General features: G+C 40.3%; 1 protein-coding gene across 4 annotated transcripts in view; it reads right to left on the reverse strand.

Moving 5' to 3' along the window:
- The window catches only part of LOC140713901 (ubiquitin-conjugating enzyme E2 E2), a 171,872-nt gene that overhangs the window by 152,651 nt on the left and 2,726 nt on the right, over nucleotides 1-16,495 (reverse strand). The gene's annotated exons all lie outside the window — the stretch shown is intronic.

The raw sequence follows: 16,495 nt of genomic DNA on the forward strand, positions 1-16,495 counted from the left end.
AATCCACGCAAACTTCCAAGATAGCAGAGGCATTTTCATGTCTTCTTGGTGATGGCACCAAGGAATTTAAAGCCACTCACCCTCTCCGCGTTCACTACTTTAATGAGGGCTGTCTCATGGACCTCTGGCTTAATACCATATTTAACTATGAGATCATCTTTAGACATATAGCTTGGTCATCACTAAGATCCCCTTTTTCATCATAGCATCCTCACCCGACTCTCAACACCACTCATACTGTATGCTACCAAAACCCTCATCTATCCATTTGCTAGCTCTAGAGTTAACCACTTTAATCTGGTCATCCAACTCATACTTATACAAGATATTAAAAGGAATAGATAGAGTGGACAGCCAGCGCCCCTTCCCCAAGGCACCACTCCTCAATACAAGAGGACATGGCTTTAAGGTAAGGGGTGGGACGGTCAAGGGCGATATTAGAGGAAGGTTTTTTACTCAGAGAGTGGTTGGTGTGTGGAATGCAGATACACTTGTGAAATTTAAGAGACTACTAGACAGGTATATGGAGGAATTTAAGGTGGAGGGTTATATGGGAGGCAAAGTTTAAGGGTCGGCACAACATTGTGGGCCAAAAGGCCTGTACTGTGCTATATTGTTCTATGTTCTATACCATAAACTTCAGGTCACCTAAAATTCTACAACTTGCAACAACTTGATTTTCATAAATTCTCTGGTTAGCTAATCCCTCCATTTACAATAATCACAAAATACTGCAGGAATTCAGCAGGTCAGGCAGCATCTGCAGAAGTGAATAAACAGTCAATATTTTGGACCAAGACCCTTCATCAAAATTGGTGGAGCCTTAGCCCAAAATGTTGATTGTTTATTTCTCTCCATAGATGCAGCCTGACCTACTGAGTTTCTCCAGCATTTAGTGTGTGTTGCATCTGCAGAACATCTCGTATAATCATTTTCAAATATTGCCATAGTTCAGCCTCTTCATGATTTTCACAATACTACATGGATGATACTTAAGCCTTCAGCAACAAAGCTCAGAACCTCCTTGACTCTTTTGCTTTCTTATCATGTTTGTTGACAATTGGATCCAAGTATTAACCTTCTAACCTAATGATTTTATATAGCTTTGAATAACAGTTCACTTAATAATTCACCAATTACCTGCTCTTTGTTAAGCTGTTGTAATCATTAAAGTTTTGATAGGAACCCATTGAAATTCCAGTTATTTAAAATCCTGCACTTCTATCAGCCAACTGACTGTTTAAACTAAAGCATGCAAAGATGGCTTACTTTGGAAGTCTACTTCCTCAACAATCTGTGTGTGAATTTACCAAGGCAGCATTTCTCATGAAGTGAACAGACATCTACAATAGGAATGAGATTTAATTGATGAAATGATTTTTGTTTTAGCAATCAGCCACAAATCGACTGCATGTGATTGCTGATGCTGTGTACCACATAGCTGGTTTGAGTGATAGAAACCCCTCTGACTTATGGGCAACTCTAACCTGCTGTGCTCAAAAGAGGAAAGAAAAGGAATAAACATTTCTCAGGGAAATGGTTGCCACAACAGGACACAGGTTTAAGGTGCTGTGGACTAGGTACAGAGGAGATGTCAGGGCTAAGTTTTTTACTCAGAGAGTGGTGAGTGCGTGGAAAGGGCTGCCGGCAACGGTGGTGGAGGCAGATACGATAGGGTCTTTTAAGAGGCTTTTAGATAGTTACATGGAGCTTAGTAAAATAGAGGGCTATAGGTATGCCTAGTAGTAATTTCTAAGGTAGGGATGTGTTCAGTACAACTTTGTGGGCCGAAGGGTCTGTATTGTGCTGTAGGTTTTCTATGTTTCTATGGAACTAAGTCAACCTTCGTGCTAGTAATCAAGAGGCAATGGGGAAAAGCTTTCCAAACAACGTTACACTTAGAGTGAACCCCCCCTCAAAGGACAAGGACAAAAAAAAATTTAAAGTCATCATATATATCAATGTCAATCCCATCTCCCAAAAAACTGCATCACCAACTACACTCACCTTCTAATTATCTCTATAATCTACAACTCACACTTAACTTACAATTGCCCCTCACACTTACTATTATGCTATGCTATGCTTCACACCCACACAGGATACACGTGTTAGCCATTCAACCAGAGCATGTATATGTCATACAAGAGACCTTATTCCTCCATTATTCTTGGAGAACACAGTGCATAATGGACAGACGAGCAGGTAACACATGGATGTCCAAGTAGCTGACACTGGTATGGTCGAGATTACTGCATTTCTATACAAAATTCTCCTCACACTTCACTTAATACACATCCAACAATCTCTTCTGATTTACAAGCTACAGCTGATGCAAGTATCTACCTGCAAAGCATTAACCCCTCCCCATCTTTACCCAGCACTGAAAAAGGAGTAATGAAGCCAATTTTGTGACCCACATAAATAACAGCACGACTAAAATCACCATTAAGTGTTTTAGGTCAATTTAGCCCCGTATTACAAAGCACACGGTTGATTAACTCAGTTAGACAATCCAAATACATTGTATTGTTGTATTGTTGATAACAGCACAACTTATCCAGGTAAACTGCAAGAGCTGAACTACATGGCATTATCATACCGGTGTGTTCACAATGGCTCGGGGTACGCTGTGTGCAAGTGTCAATTTGTGGTAATGTTACAACGATTCATTAAAACTGGACAATACAGTATTGTACAACTACTATAGTTGTTTATCAAATGTGGAATAAATGCAAAATCGAACATTTCTTTTTATGCCTCAAAAATATATTTCATGCTTTGAAAAACTGACCTATTAGTATAATCAGTGAACTAATTTTAATAAATGAAAAATGGCTCTTTTCATAGTTCTGATTATCATGAATATACTTGAAAACTGATTGCCATTTGACACTACTAAATGTACTACACATTCTTCCCATCCAGCTCTGAATTTTGGTGATAAAGTACTGTACTCTAATGCCACAATTAATTCTTGGCAATTATTGTTACATTTGTATGAGACTTTCAATGAAATGTGCTGAATTAAAATGTAATCTGTAAAGTGCAACGTTTCATCCATCCAGTAGTGATGTCAAAAACAATAATTATTTGATCCACTTTCCTTCTACCATTCGGTTCATCAACCAACTGGCAAAACCCCATACACTACACTTTAGCAATGCGACGACCACTTTGATCATTTTGGCTTTGTGTTTTTTTTTGTAACTGCATTCTGTCTTGTAAAATCTGCATAATTTATGTTTATCTTGTGAATGTGGCTTATCTGATGCCATGTGCCTATGATGCTGCTGCAAACAAGCTTTTCATTGCATCTGGGCAAACATGTACTTGTGCAGATAATAATAAACTTGGCTTATTGACATCATACTACATAAGATGCTTTTTAGGAATTTTTTTAGCCAAAGTAGTGAATCTGTGGAATGTTCTGCCACAGATTGCGGTGAAGGTCAAGTCCATGGATATACTTAGAACGGAAGTTGATAGTTTCCTGATTGGTCAAGGCATCAAAGGATATGGCGAAGAAGGCAGGTGTATGGGGGTCGAGTGGGATCTGGGATCATTCACAATGGAACGGCACAGCATACTTGATGAGCTGAATGGCCTAATTCTGTTCTTACATGCTTTGGCCTTATGTTTATTATTTTATTAAGATCTTACAATTTTTCATATACTGATATATAAAAAAACTAATGAGTTATCATCATGTTTAATTTCATTATCAATGTGCCATTGTGACTCTAAAGAACCAGGGAAGCAGCTACTCAGCTTGGCTCACTTGCATCTGAGTCAGCACATAATTCTGGCTGATGCTTCATTATATCTCCAGGACTATTATCTTTCAGGTAGACTAATATGTCATAACATTGCTACGAAAAGGAGAGATTCTCCAACGTTCAATGCAACTGTCCTGTTACACCAAAACAGAAAAAACTAAACTGCTGCAAAGTTAATCTTTGACTGGTAGTGCTAAACAGAATGAATTGTAGAGGGTCAAGATCAACATTTCACACTACCATATAGCGCATTTAATTCAACACTGAATTTCTGGGACAGTTTTAACTTCTGTTCCCTTACTGTGAGTAAGTTCACCCCAACAAACCACAGCTAGTTCCAGACCTACATCTTCTAAAGGAAATGTACTGTACAAGAACAAACATTCTGGATGGTGATGGTTGACCAGTGGAGAAACAAACTCTTATTTCTCCAAAGTAGCTCAATGTACACTAATGAGGTGAAGAGGAGAGACATCCTTCGCCCACGAGGAGATACAAATCCTGTTCAGCTAATATGCTCAAGGGCAGTGGAAGTAAACAAAATGATTCAAAGATTGAATGTACATTTATCATAATATACATGCCATATACAACCCTGAAATTAGTATTCCCACAGAAAGCCACAAAACAAAGAAAACCAAGGAACCCATTCAAAGAAAAGTATTAACACCACCACTTCCCCCACAATGCAAAGATTAGTTTTATTTGTCACAAGTACATCAAAACATGAAGCAGTGAAATGCATTGCCTGTGTCAGAGATGTGCTGGGGCAGCCCACAAGTGTCACCATGCTTCCAGTGCCAACATAGCATAACCACAGCTTACTAACCCTAACTGTACATTTTAGGAATGAGAGGAGAAACTGGAGCACGCAGATGAAATTCATGCAGTCACGGGGAGAATGTACAAACACCTTACAGTGGTGAGAGTTGAACCCTGATCTTAAAGTTGACACTGTGAAGGTTACGCTAATCGCTATGCTACCGTGGAGTTATAAAGGAGTTAAGCTCTAAGGACCTGGATACAACCTAGGAAGAGATTTAATGACCTCACAGAAGAAGTAAAGGTCGATTATATATCCAAAGTTTCCTACTCCATTAAATGAATCATATACTTATTCAATGTAATGTAATACAGCCCATCACATTGGTATTGCAATCTCGATTGAGGTTAGGTCCAAATACTGCTTACTCCCAGCACAGCCCCAAACACTGTTGACTTCTCAGCTTTCACAATGTCCTCAAGCACAAAGCACAATGCACAGCACTCACTAAGAAGACACACTTTTCTTTCTCCTACTTCGTTACAAGGTTACATAGTCACTGAAAATGGCAGCTGACTTTGAAGGGTGGGTGAAGCACATCTTCAGCAGCTCGCATTGGCACTCACTACAGAATACAAGAAAGGAGGAATTCTATCACAAACAAGAAAAAATCTGCAGATGCTGGAAATCCAAGCAACACACAAAATGCTGGAGGAACTCAGCAGGCCAGGCAGGATCTATAGAAAAGAGTATAGATGATGTTTTGGACCGAGACCCTTCAGCAGGACTGAAGAAAACAGATGAGGGGTAGAATTAAAAGGTGGGGGTAGGGGAGGGAGAAACACAAGGTGATAGGTGAAACTGGGAGAGGGAGGGATGAAGTGAAAAGCTAGGAAGTTGTTTGCTGAAACAGATACCAGGCTGGAGAAAGAGGAGTCTGATAGGAGAGGGCAGAAGACAGTGGAAGAAAGAAAAGGGAGGGGGGAAGCACCAGAGGGAAGCAATGGGCAGGCAAGGAGATAAGGTGAGAGAGGGTAAAAGAGGATGGTGAAAGGTGAGGTGGGGGTGGGGGACATTACCAGAAGTTCAAAAAATCAATGTCGTGCCATAAGGTTGGAGGCTACCCAGATATAAAGTGCGGTTCCTCCAACCTGAGTGTGGCCTCATCATGACAGAGGCCTCCTCCTCCTTAACCTTTATCCATCTTCAATTTAATGATTTGATCTTACAGAGACTCAATACCTTCTAAGAAATCTCTATACACCTCAGGCTTAAATGACTGGCCCCATTAGGCTCTCATGTTCATGACTCTCCCAGTAGTGAAAACATCACAACATCCACCTGCTCAAGTACTCTTCGTGCATTTGAATGAGGTTACTTAAATTTACCTAAACTCCATGTCTAAACTGATTAACCTCTCTTGATAAAACAATACACACACACACAGAAATAAACCCAGTGAATCTCTTTGGATTAGCTGATAAGGGGATCAAAAGTGAGCACAGTATTCCTGGTGTGACCTTACCAATACCCTGCACTACAGTAACAGAGCCACATCCAGCCCCTTTGCAATAAACTTCAACCTGTTGGACCTGTCTGCTGATTTGCACTATATCACCTCGATCACTCGTTTCTCTCTCTCCATTCTAATGATCTGCTTTTCAATTGCTCTTGATCTCACACATCCCCATATTAAACTCCATTTATACAAGATGGATACCAGAAGGAGTCACAGGCACACATGGAACTTAGACAAGAAATTATGTTGTATTTATGTTTTATCTTCTTTTTTTTAATCCACTCAAGCCTTATCCCATAACTACTTAGGATTTTTAAGCTACATGTGTTGATTCAATTTCCTCCATCCAGTCCCCCCAACTCCACCTACAAACTCCTAAGCCTAATACAATGGATCCGTTTAATTGGGACCAGTACATTTTGGCCCAATTATCTGACAGCCCTAATTAGTCAAAGTTTCACAGAAATAGTTAAAAAAGTATTTAAATAAAAGACAGACTACCATTTAACTGAGCAATAAATTATATATTTAAATGTAATACAGAATAAGTTAGAACACTACCAGTACTATAGAACTGCATATTAGTTATTAATAGTTATCAATGGAGGAATCCATCCAGTGTACACTGCTGCATTCCTTTGATTGACTGTAAACGAACAAAATCGGCGCAGACACAAGTATACATAATGGATTGCCTTCATACAATGCTGTCAACAATTACATCCTCCAAATCTTCATTTTCATTGTAGCATTCAAGATGATTATCAATTCCTTCAAATTCTTCATAATTCCCAACTTTTGAAGTAGGGAAATCATTTCATTTTTACTTCAGGCAGTTTTTGGCACCTTGAAGCCTGAATGTTTGAACTGGGCAAAACAGTTCTGAATTAGCTTATTGCTCATCAGCTAACAGTGACAAAAATCACTACTTTTTGAATGTAAACGGACATTATATAATGAGTATTTGCTCTAAACAGTGTAGTGTCTAAAGCAGTTTTAAGTGTACTCTATATTACATTGACTATTCTATTTATTTAAAATTATAAATTACTATGATTGCACATGGCACATTTAGATGGAGATGTAACATAAATATTTTTACTCAGGTATGTGAAGGATGTAAGAAATAAAGTCAATTCAATTCAACAGCAACACAAATGCACATGGCTGACACTAGTTAGAAACTGTTTGGCAAGAACCTCCTGTCCCAATTAAGTGGCATACTGTCCCAAATAGACAGAGGGAATCCTGGCTACTTTTTGTTCTTTAAGATTTGTCTCAAATAGGCAGCTGCCCGATTAACCAAAGATCCAATTAACTAGAATTCACTGTATTACATTTGTGGTTATCTATTTTTGAAAAAAGACCTCCCACCTCACTAAGGATTAAGCCAGCAAATGGTACTTCACCCAACATTCACAACTTCGTTTAGATACAAGGTCTGACGTGCATTACACGTAGCTAAGAGGCAGTAACTTCACAGGTTGAACCACTGGACATAAGAAGGCTGCAACCCCTTCAGGGGAAAATTGTCAACCTGGCTGAAGGCAAGGACATACACATTATTGCAGAAGGCTACAATGAGGGCATCAAATGGGCTCTCAGCAATGTAGACAGTAATCATTCCATTTCATCATTTCACAGCCTTTGTTGCAATAGTCAAAAAATAACCCATCATCACAGTTTACAGTGGAATTTCTAGTTTCTAGTGTTCAGAGGGGCTAATAGAATGAGATTCAGTCCAGCAAGTATACTCCCTCTGATCATTCAGATCACCAGAGCACAGTGACAAAGGATTAGCTGTAATTCCGGAGGCTGCTGAAGCTACTCTTTTCTTTCAAGATGGTAACTATTCCTTTCTCTTCTTGTTACTGTGACAACATCCTTACAATTCCTGATCTGCTAAACCCTTTAGATAGCAGCAGCTCAGTGTGATTGTGCAATCCAAAGCTGGATCAGAGCTCAGAGTCACCCTGAGAGTCCATCTGCAGTCTCCTTCACAAACAGTCACAAACTCCCACTGAACAAGCTGTACTCAGTCATGGAGCACAATACAGGATGAGCAGTACAGGCAGACATACAAAGCAAAGCAGTAATGAACCACAAGGGTAACTAATTGATAATTCTATTGTCTATTCTCAATTCTGAAAGGATCATGGTTTATTTCGACTTTGCACGTAAGATGTGTGGCTAAGCACAACTCTAATGTTATATTCAAGTTTGCCGATGACACCATTGTCATAGGCTGCATCAAAGGTGATAATGAATCAGTACATAGGAGATTGAAAATTTAGTTGAGTGGTGCCACAACAACCTCTTACTCAATGTTAGCAAGAACAAGATGATTATTGATGTCAGGAGGAAACCAGAGATCCATGAGCCAGTCCTCATTGGAGGATCAAAGGTGGAGAGGACCAGCAACTTTAAATTCTTAAGCCATACTATTCCAGAGGGCCTGTCCTAGATTCAGCACGTAGTGCAATTACAAAGAAAGTATAGCAATGCAAATCTGAATCTACTTCCCTAGGAGTCTGCAAAGATTCAGCATGACATCTAAAATTTTGACAAACTTCTATAGATGTGTAGTGGAAAGTATATTGACTGGCTGCATTACAGCCTAGTATGGAAACACCAATGTCCTTGAATGGAAAATCCTACAAAAAGTAATGGATATGGCCCAGTCCATTATGGGTGAAGCCCTCTCCATCACTACGCACATCTGCTCAGAGTGTTGTCACAGGAAAACAGCATCCATCATCAGCTCATGCTCTCTTCTTGCTGTTTCTATTAAGGAGGTGGTACAGGAGCTTTAGATCCCTCACCATGAGGTTCAGGAGCAGTTATTATCCTTCAAACATTAAGCTCTGGAACCGGCATGGATAATTTCACTTGCCAAACATGTCGCAGGAAATCAGTATCCATCATCAGGGACCCCCACCACCCAGGATGGGGTCTCTTCTTGCTGCTGCCATTAGGAAGGTGGTACAGGAGCCTCAGGACTCACACTACCAGGTTCAGGAACAGTTATTACACATCAACTATCAGGCTCTTGAGCGAAAGGAGATAACTTCACTTAAGTATTTCCACAACTCACTTTCAAGGACTCTTCATATGCTCTTGATGTTTATTATTTATTTATTATTATTACTATCTATTTCTGTATGCATTTGGAGTGTTTGTTACCTTTTACACACTGGTTGAATACCCAGTCGGTGCAGTCTTTCATTGATTCTATTATGTCTATTGGATTTGTTGAGTATGCTTGCAAGAAAATGAATCTCAGGGTTATATATGGTGACATACATGTACTTTCATAATACATTTATTTTGAAATTTGAGTTTGTTTTCGCAGAGTTGTTTGCCTTGGTCATGGACTTGTTCCATATGCATGGAGCTGATCCTCACGCAGCTGCTGAAGCCGCTCAATTCCAAATGCTGAGTCCTCAAGGTGACCACATCACTGGGAGGCTCTTCACATACTACCCATTTTTCATGACAGGAAATGGAGGTCTTTCTACATCAGGAAGCTCTATGAAGATAGCTCCTCTCCTCACTTTCCCTTACAATGATCAACTGTCAGAGCCACAGACATCTCATCACATAGCTTTATCCCCTACAGTGGTCAAGGCTCCATCTCTGTCTTCCCAACTTAGTAACTATTTTCTTCAATCAGCTAAACACACCTGGCTGTGAGAAAGTGCCTTTGACTAAGTACTTGGTTTCTGTGTACACTACATTTTTGAGGAAACAACTTTATTTCAAACTAAGATAGCAAAAACTGAAACTATTATCTCAGCAGGTGATAATCTTCTCCTGGTTTGAGCACTATGAAAGGCAAGCAAACCTCCAAATAAAGGTCAAGCAACTAAATAATGAGTCCCTGATAGCCTTCTGCTTGCAGGTGGGGTAGATGCAAGGTGTTAGCTGGATGTTGAGGTCACCGCAGCAATGGTGACCAGACAATAATGCAAAAGGACTAACACCACTGATTGTCTCTTCTCTCTACTTCTGGCACATAAAGCTTATGCTAGTCAATTTGTCAGGCTGTGTGACATGTTAAAAGTGAATGCTTGTGATTGATGTGGTAAATTAAGACAAATTGGTATCTGTAAAACTCAAAGCCAATCTATTATGTGATATAATTTCATGGCAAAATCTCAACCACTGCTTTATTTTTATTTATTTATTGAGATACAGCCTCACCGACCAGCAACCTTTGATTTAACCCTAGCCTAAACATAGGATAGTTTACCAATGACTAATTAACCTACTAATTGGATCACAAACAAAAGAAAATCTGCAGATGTTGGAAATTCACGCAACAGACACAAAATGCTGGAGGAACTCAGCAGGCCAGGCAGCATCTATGGAAAGGAGTACGGTTAGCATTTTTGGCTGAGACTCTTCCCCTGAGGAAGGGTCTCAGCCCAAAACGTCAACTGTATTCCTTTCCAGCATGTGTGTGTAACGTACTAATCGGTACATCTCTGTGGGATAAAACAGGAGCACCCGGTGGAAAGCCACGCAGTCACAGGGAGAATGTACAAATTCTTTACAGACAGCAGCATAATTGATGCAAGTGGAAAACTTATCTTACATCTGCCACTTTTTTCAACATTATCAAAGTATGGGATGGTACAACTTTCATCAATGCAATGCAAATTTAAAGAATTGCTTTCAGAAAACCATTAAGAACAGAAAATATAGTTAGTTTGGAAATTAATGAAGAGTAAATGTTTTGGGCCAAAACCCTTCATCAAAACTGGAAAGGGAGTGGGTGAAGCCAGAATAATAAGGAGGGGAGAGTGGAAGGAGTACCAGCTAAAAGGTACACCTCCCCCCTTACCCCACCATTTTAGAGTTTTCACCCTTCCTTTCCAATCCCTGATGAAGGGTCTCAGCCTGAAACATCAACTTTTTATTCATTTCTCTAGATGCTGCCTGACCTGCTCATTTCCTCCAGCATTTTGAGTATGTTGCTCAAGATTTCTAGCATCCACAGAATCTTGTGTTTCAATTAAAGGCAGTCCCCCAGTTATGAACTTCCGATTTACGGACAACTCATACTTATGAACAGAAGGAGGAGAACGCCGTCCGCCATTTTAAGTCGGATCATGACGCCGTCCGCCATTTTAAGTCATTGCCGTTAACACTATGTTGAGTGTGTAACTTTGTATTTGGCTTAAATATTTTAGCAAGATTCACCCTGATCCTCCCCCCTTTCCAGTCAGCACCACCTCTACTTGTCCCATTTAACCTGTCTCAGTGCAGGTGGACTTTAGGACCCGAAGCAGCACAGAGCATCCGCCTGCTGCTGCTGCTGCTGTATTTCTTTTATTAAGTGCGATTGTGAACAATAGCCAGATCAGAAATGCTGATCAAGTCAACTAGTTCCTAAAGAGAACTCTGATAGGCCAATCAGACAGTTCACTGCTGCTCAGTGAACGAACATAAAATCCAGTTTTCTGTTCCGTTAATGGAAAACGATCACGATTGAAAATAAAGTGGAAATAATAAACCAATCAGAAAGAAGTGAAACGCCATCGGCCATTGGAAAAGCTTTAGGCTACAGTTGGTCAACAATCAGAACAACTTTAAAGGACACAGGTAAAGGATAAAGTGAGAATAATGGAGCATGTGAAAGGCCCTGCCCCAATGAAAGCTATAATTATGACTAAGCAATGCAGTGGTTTAATTATTGAAATACATATGTTTCTTAAGTGTTTCATATGCATAGAAAGGTAAAATATATACTATATACTAAGACAAACGTTTGACTAACTGACGCTAAATAACTCCGGATGTACCTGTTCCGACTTACGTACAAATCCGACTTAAAGACAGACTCAGGAACGGAACTTGTTCATAAACCGGGGACTGCCTGTAGTTATTTTGCATTGCAGACATGGATGTTCTGATGAATTCAAAAGTTATTCCCCACATTTTTGCAGGACTATAGTCTCTATCATTCAAGGACAAAGAAATCAGGCACACTGAAACCTCACTACTCACAGCTCCACCTTCAAATCACACCATTCTGACTCAGAAACATTCTGCAATTCCTTCAGTATCACTGAATCTAAAAGCCTGGAATTCCTCACACATGAACTTTATGGGATTATCTCTACCAGAGTGTCAAGATGGGGATTCATTGCCATTTTATAAAGGGCATTTAGGGAGAGAAACAATAAATGATGACCTTGCCAGCAGAACCAATATTTTTTTAATTATAAGGTCAACATGATACTAAAAAGCAGCTGAAGGATGAATTAAAGAGTTCTTTACCAATATTGTGGGATTTAGTAAAGAGGCTGCAGTGAAAATGTTTCCTCTTGCAAGAAGAAAGCAAAACCAGAAACCATGAATATAATATGACAGTCACCAAGAAATTGAATGGGCAATTCAGAACAATATTCTTTACCTGAAGTGTAGTGAGAATGTGGAGTTATATTCCACAGGGTATGGTTGAAGTGAATAACATACATAAATTCAAGTGAGAAGGGAATAGAGGAGTAATGCAGATGAAGAAAGGCAGGTAGAGGTTTCAGTGGAACACAAACACATACATGGACTGTCTCTATAATTCAACAGCATTGTACAGGCAGACAAGTGTTCTGAAGTATATTTATTATAACCCAGCTGTCAAATTTCATAATAAAGTCCCACACGTAGTAAGTGATTAGGTAATGGATTACTTGGACCAAGGAGCTGATTAGTGACTTCTGGAGGAGAAAATCAGACGTCCATGAGCCAGTCCTCACTGGAGAATCAGAGGTGGAGAGGGTCAGCAACTTTAATTCCTCGGTGTTAACATTTCAAAGGAGCTGCCCTGAGCCCAGCATGTAAGTGCAATTCCAAAGAAATCACGGTAGCCCCTCTATTTCCTTAAGAATTTGTGAAGATTTGGTATCTAAAACTTTGACAAACTTCTACATATGTGGAGAGTATATTGACAGGCTGCATCTCAGCCTGGTATGGAAACAAACACCAATGCCCTGGAATGGAAAATCCTACAAAAAGTAGTGGCTACGACCCAGTCCGTCACAGGCAAAGCCCTCCCCACCATTGAGCACATCTACATGAAACACTATTGCAGGAAATCAGTATTCACCATCAGGGACCCCCACCACCCAAGACATGCTTTCTTCTTGCTGCTGCCATCAGGAAAAAGAGCCTCAGGACTCACACAACCAGGTTCAGGAACAGTTATTATTCCTCAACCATCAGGCTCTTGAACTAAAGGGGATAACTTCACTTGCCCATCATTGAAATGCTTCCACAACCTATGGACTCACTTTGAAGCATTCTTCATCTTATGTTCTCAATATTTATTGCTTATTTATTATTAAATCTTGTATTTGCACAGTAAGTTGTCTTTTGCACTCTGGTTGAACGCCCTACTGAGCAGTCTTTCGTTGATTCTGTTATGGTTATTATTCCATCAACTGATTCAGTAATCCACAAGAAAATGAATCTCAGGGTTATATATGGTGACATAAGACATAGGAGCAGAATTAGGCTATTCAGCCCTTCGATGTCTGCTCTGCCATTTCATCATGGCTGATCCCAGATCCCACTCCACCCCATACACCTGCCTTTGATGCCCTGACTGATCAGGAAACAATCAATGTCTGCCTTAAATATACCCAGACTTGGACTCCACTGCAGTCTGTGGCACAGCATTCCATAGATTCACTACTCGCAAGCTAAAAATATTCCTCCTTACCTCTCTTCTAAAGGGTTGCCCATCAATTCTGAGAATGTCCTCCAGTTCAGGATACCCCCACCATAAGAAACATCCTCTCTACATCCACCCTATATAGCCCTTCCAACATTTGGTAGGTTTCAACGAGATCCTACCCCCCTCCCCCCAGAATTCTTCTAAATTCCAGTGAGTATAGGCCCAAAGCTGTCAAACGCTCCTCATATGTTAACTCATTCATTCCTTGAATCATCCTTGTAAACCTCCTCAGGACTCTCTCCAATGATAACACATCCATTCTGAGATATGGGGTCCAAAACTGTTGACAATACTCTTTGTGCGGCCTGACTAGTGTATTAGTTTGCATTTGCCTTCTTTATCACAGACTCAACCTGTAAATTAACTTTCTGGAAGTCTTACAGAAGGACTCAGAAGTCCCTCTGCACCTCTGATGTTTGACCCTTCTCCCCATTTAGATAATAGTCTACAACATTGTTCCTTTTACCAAAATGCATTATCATGCATTTCCCAACACTGCATTCCATCTGCCACGTTTTTGCCCATTCTTCCAATTTGTCTAAGTCCTGCTGCAATCACATTGCTTCCTCAGCACTACCTACCCCTCCACCTATCTTTGTATCATCTGCAAACTTTACCACAGAGCCATCAATTCCATTATGTAAATCACTGACAACAACGTGAAAAGTAACGGTCCAAAACTGACCCATGAGGAACACCATGAGTCACAGGCAGCCAAACAGAAAAGACCCCTTTATTCCTACTCACTGCCTCCTGCCTGTCAGCCATTCCTCTATCCATGCAAGTATCTTTCCTATTACACCATAGGATTTTATCTTGTTAGGCAGCCTCATGTGTGGCACCTTATCGAACACCTTCTGAAAATCCAAGTAAATAACATCCACTGCATCTTTGTCCTCCCTGCTTGTTACTTCCTCGAAGAACTCTAACAGATTTCCCTTGACAGAAACCATGCTGACTTTGACTTATTTTATCATTAGTCTCCAAGTACCTTGAAACCTCATCCTTAATAATAGACTCCAAGTTTCCCAACCACTGGGGTTAGGCTAACTGGTCTATAATTTCAAATGAGAGAAAGTCTGCAGATGCTAGAAATCCAAACAACACACAAAATGCTGGAGGAACTCAGCAGACCAGGTAGCAATTTGGGCCGAAACTCTTCAAAATCTCGACAATACTCTTTTTCACAGATGCTGCCCAGTCTGCTGAGTTCCTCCAGCATTTTGTGTGTGTTGCTTGGCCTATGATTTCCTTTCTTTTGCTTTCCTCCATTCTTAAAGAGTGGATTGACATTTGCAATCTTCCAGTCCAACGGGACCATGCCAGAATCAAGTGATTCTTGTAAGATCATGACCAATGCATCCGTTATCTCTTCAGTAACCTCTCTCAGGAGTCTGGGATATAGTCCATCTGGTCCAGGTGACTTATCCACCTTAGGACCTTTGACATATATGTACTTTGATAATAAAATTTACTTCGAACTTTGAATGTGTCTCTTCATTGGTGGTAGCAATGAGAAGAGGGCATGTCCTGAGTGATAGGGGTCCCTACTGAGTGCCACCTTTTTGAGAAATTGCTCTTTGAAAGTGTGCTCAATGCTCGCGAGGCTAATGCTCATGATGAAGCTGGCAGAGTTTACAACTTTCTGCAGCTTTTTCCAATGTGGAATACAGAGTGGTTGTGAGCTGGAACTTACTGCCCACTGAAGGTGGCTGAGTCAGGTACAACATTTAAGAGACAGTTAGAAAGACACTTAAACAGGCAAGGCATAAAAAATGAAACGGATCCAATGTTGACAAATTAGATCAGCATGGATGTAGTAAAAGCTTAGCTTGGAACCGGTGCTCTTTAACTCCATGACTGTACATTACTTTCATGCAACAAGAGAAATTAGTATGTACATTTTCTCAAAATGTGTGCTACTTTACTGTGAAGAACATAAAAGCTGTTCATTTGGATTCTGAATATTTCCTAGCAAAAATTCTAGCCTAGTCATTGCATCTCCCACCCGCAACACGTATCGGAAGAAATCGCTAAAGAAACACCAAGTGCCTATTGGAAACATGGGGAAATGAAATATATACCTTGACTGTGATTCCAGGAATCAAAGGGTTGACGCATGAGGAATGCCTAATGGCTCTGGGCCTATAATTCTGAAGTCCTGATGAAGGGTCTCAGCCCAAAATGTCGAAGATGCTCTTTTCTAATAGATGCTGCCTGGCCTGCTGAGTTCCTCCAACATCTTGTGTGTGTTGCTTGGATTTCCAGCATCTGCAGATTTTCTTAGTTGTGACTGGGTCTATAATTGCAGGAATTTAGAAGAATGAGAGATGATCTCATTCAAACCTATTGAATATTGAAAGGCCTAGCTAGACTGGACATGCGGAAGAGGATGTTTCCTAAAGTAGGGGAATCTAAGACCAGAAGGCACAACCTCAGAATAGAGGGATGTCCACTTAGAACAGAAATAGAGAGGAATTTCTTTAGCCAGGGGGTGAGCAATCTGTGGAATTTATTGCCACCGATGGATGTGGGGAGCCAAGACATTGGGTATATTTAAAGTGGAGATTTTTAGGTTCTTGTTTAGCTAGAGTGTCAAAGTTTATGAGAAGGCAAGAGAATGGGTTTAGAGGGAAAATAAATCAGCCATGATGGAATAGCGATGACCCGATGGGCCAAATGGTCTAATTCTG

This window comes from Hemitrygon akajei, chromosome 20 (assembly GCF_048418815.1).
Source record: "Hemitrygon akajei chromosome 20, sHemAka1.3, whole genome shotgun sequence".
NCBI classification, from domain to species: Eukaryota; Metazoa; Chordata; class Chondrichthyes; order Myliobatiformes; family Dasyatidae; genus Hemitrygon; species Hemitrygon akajei.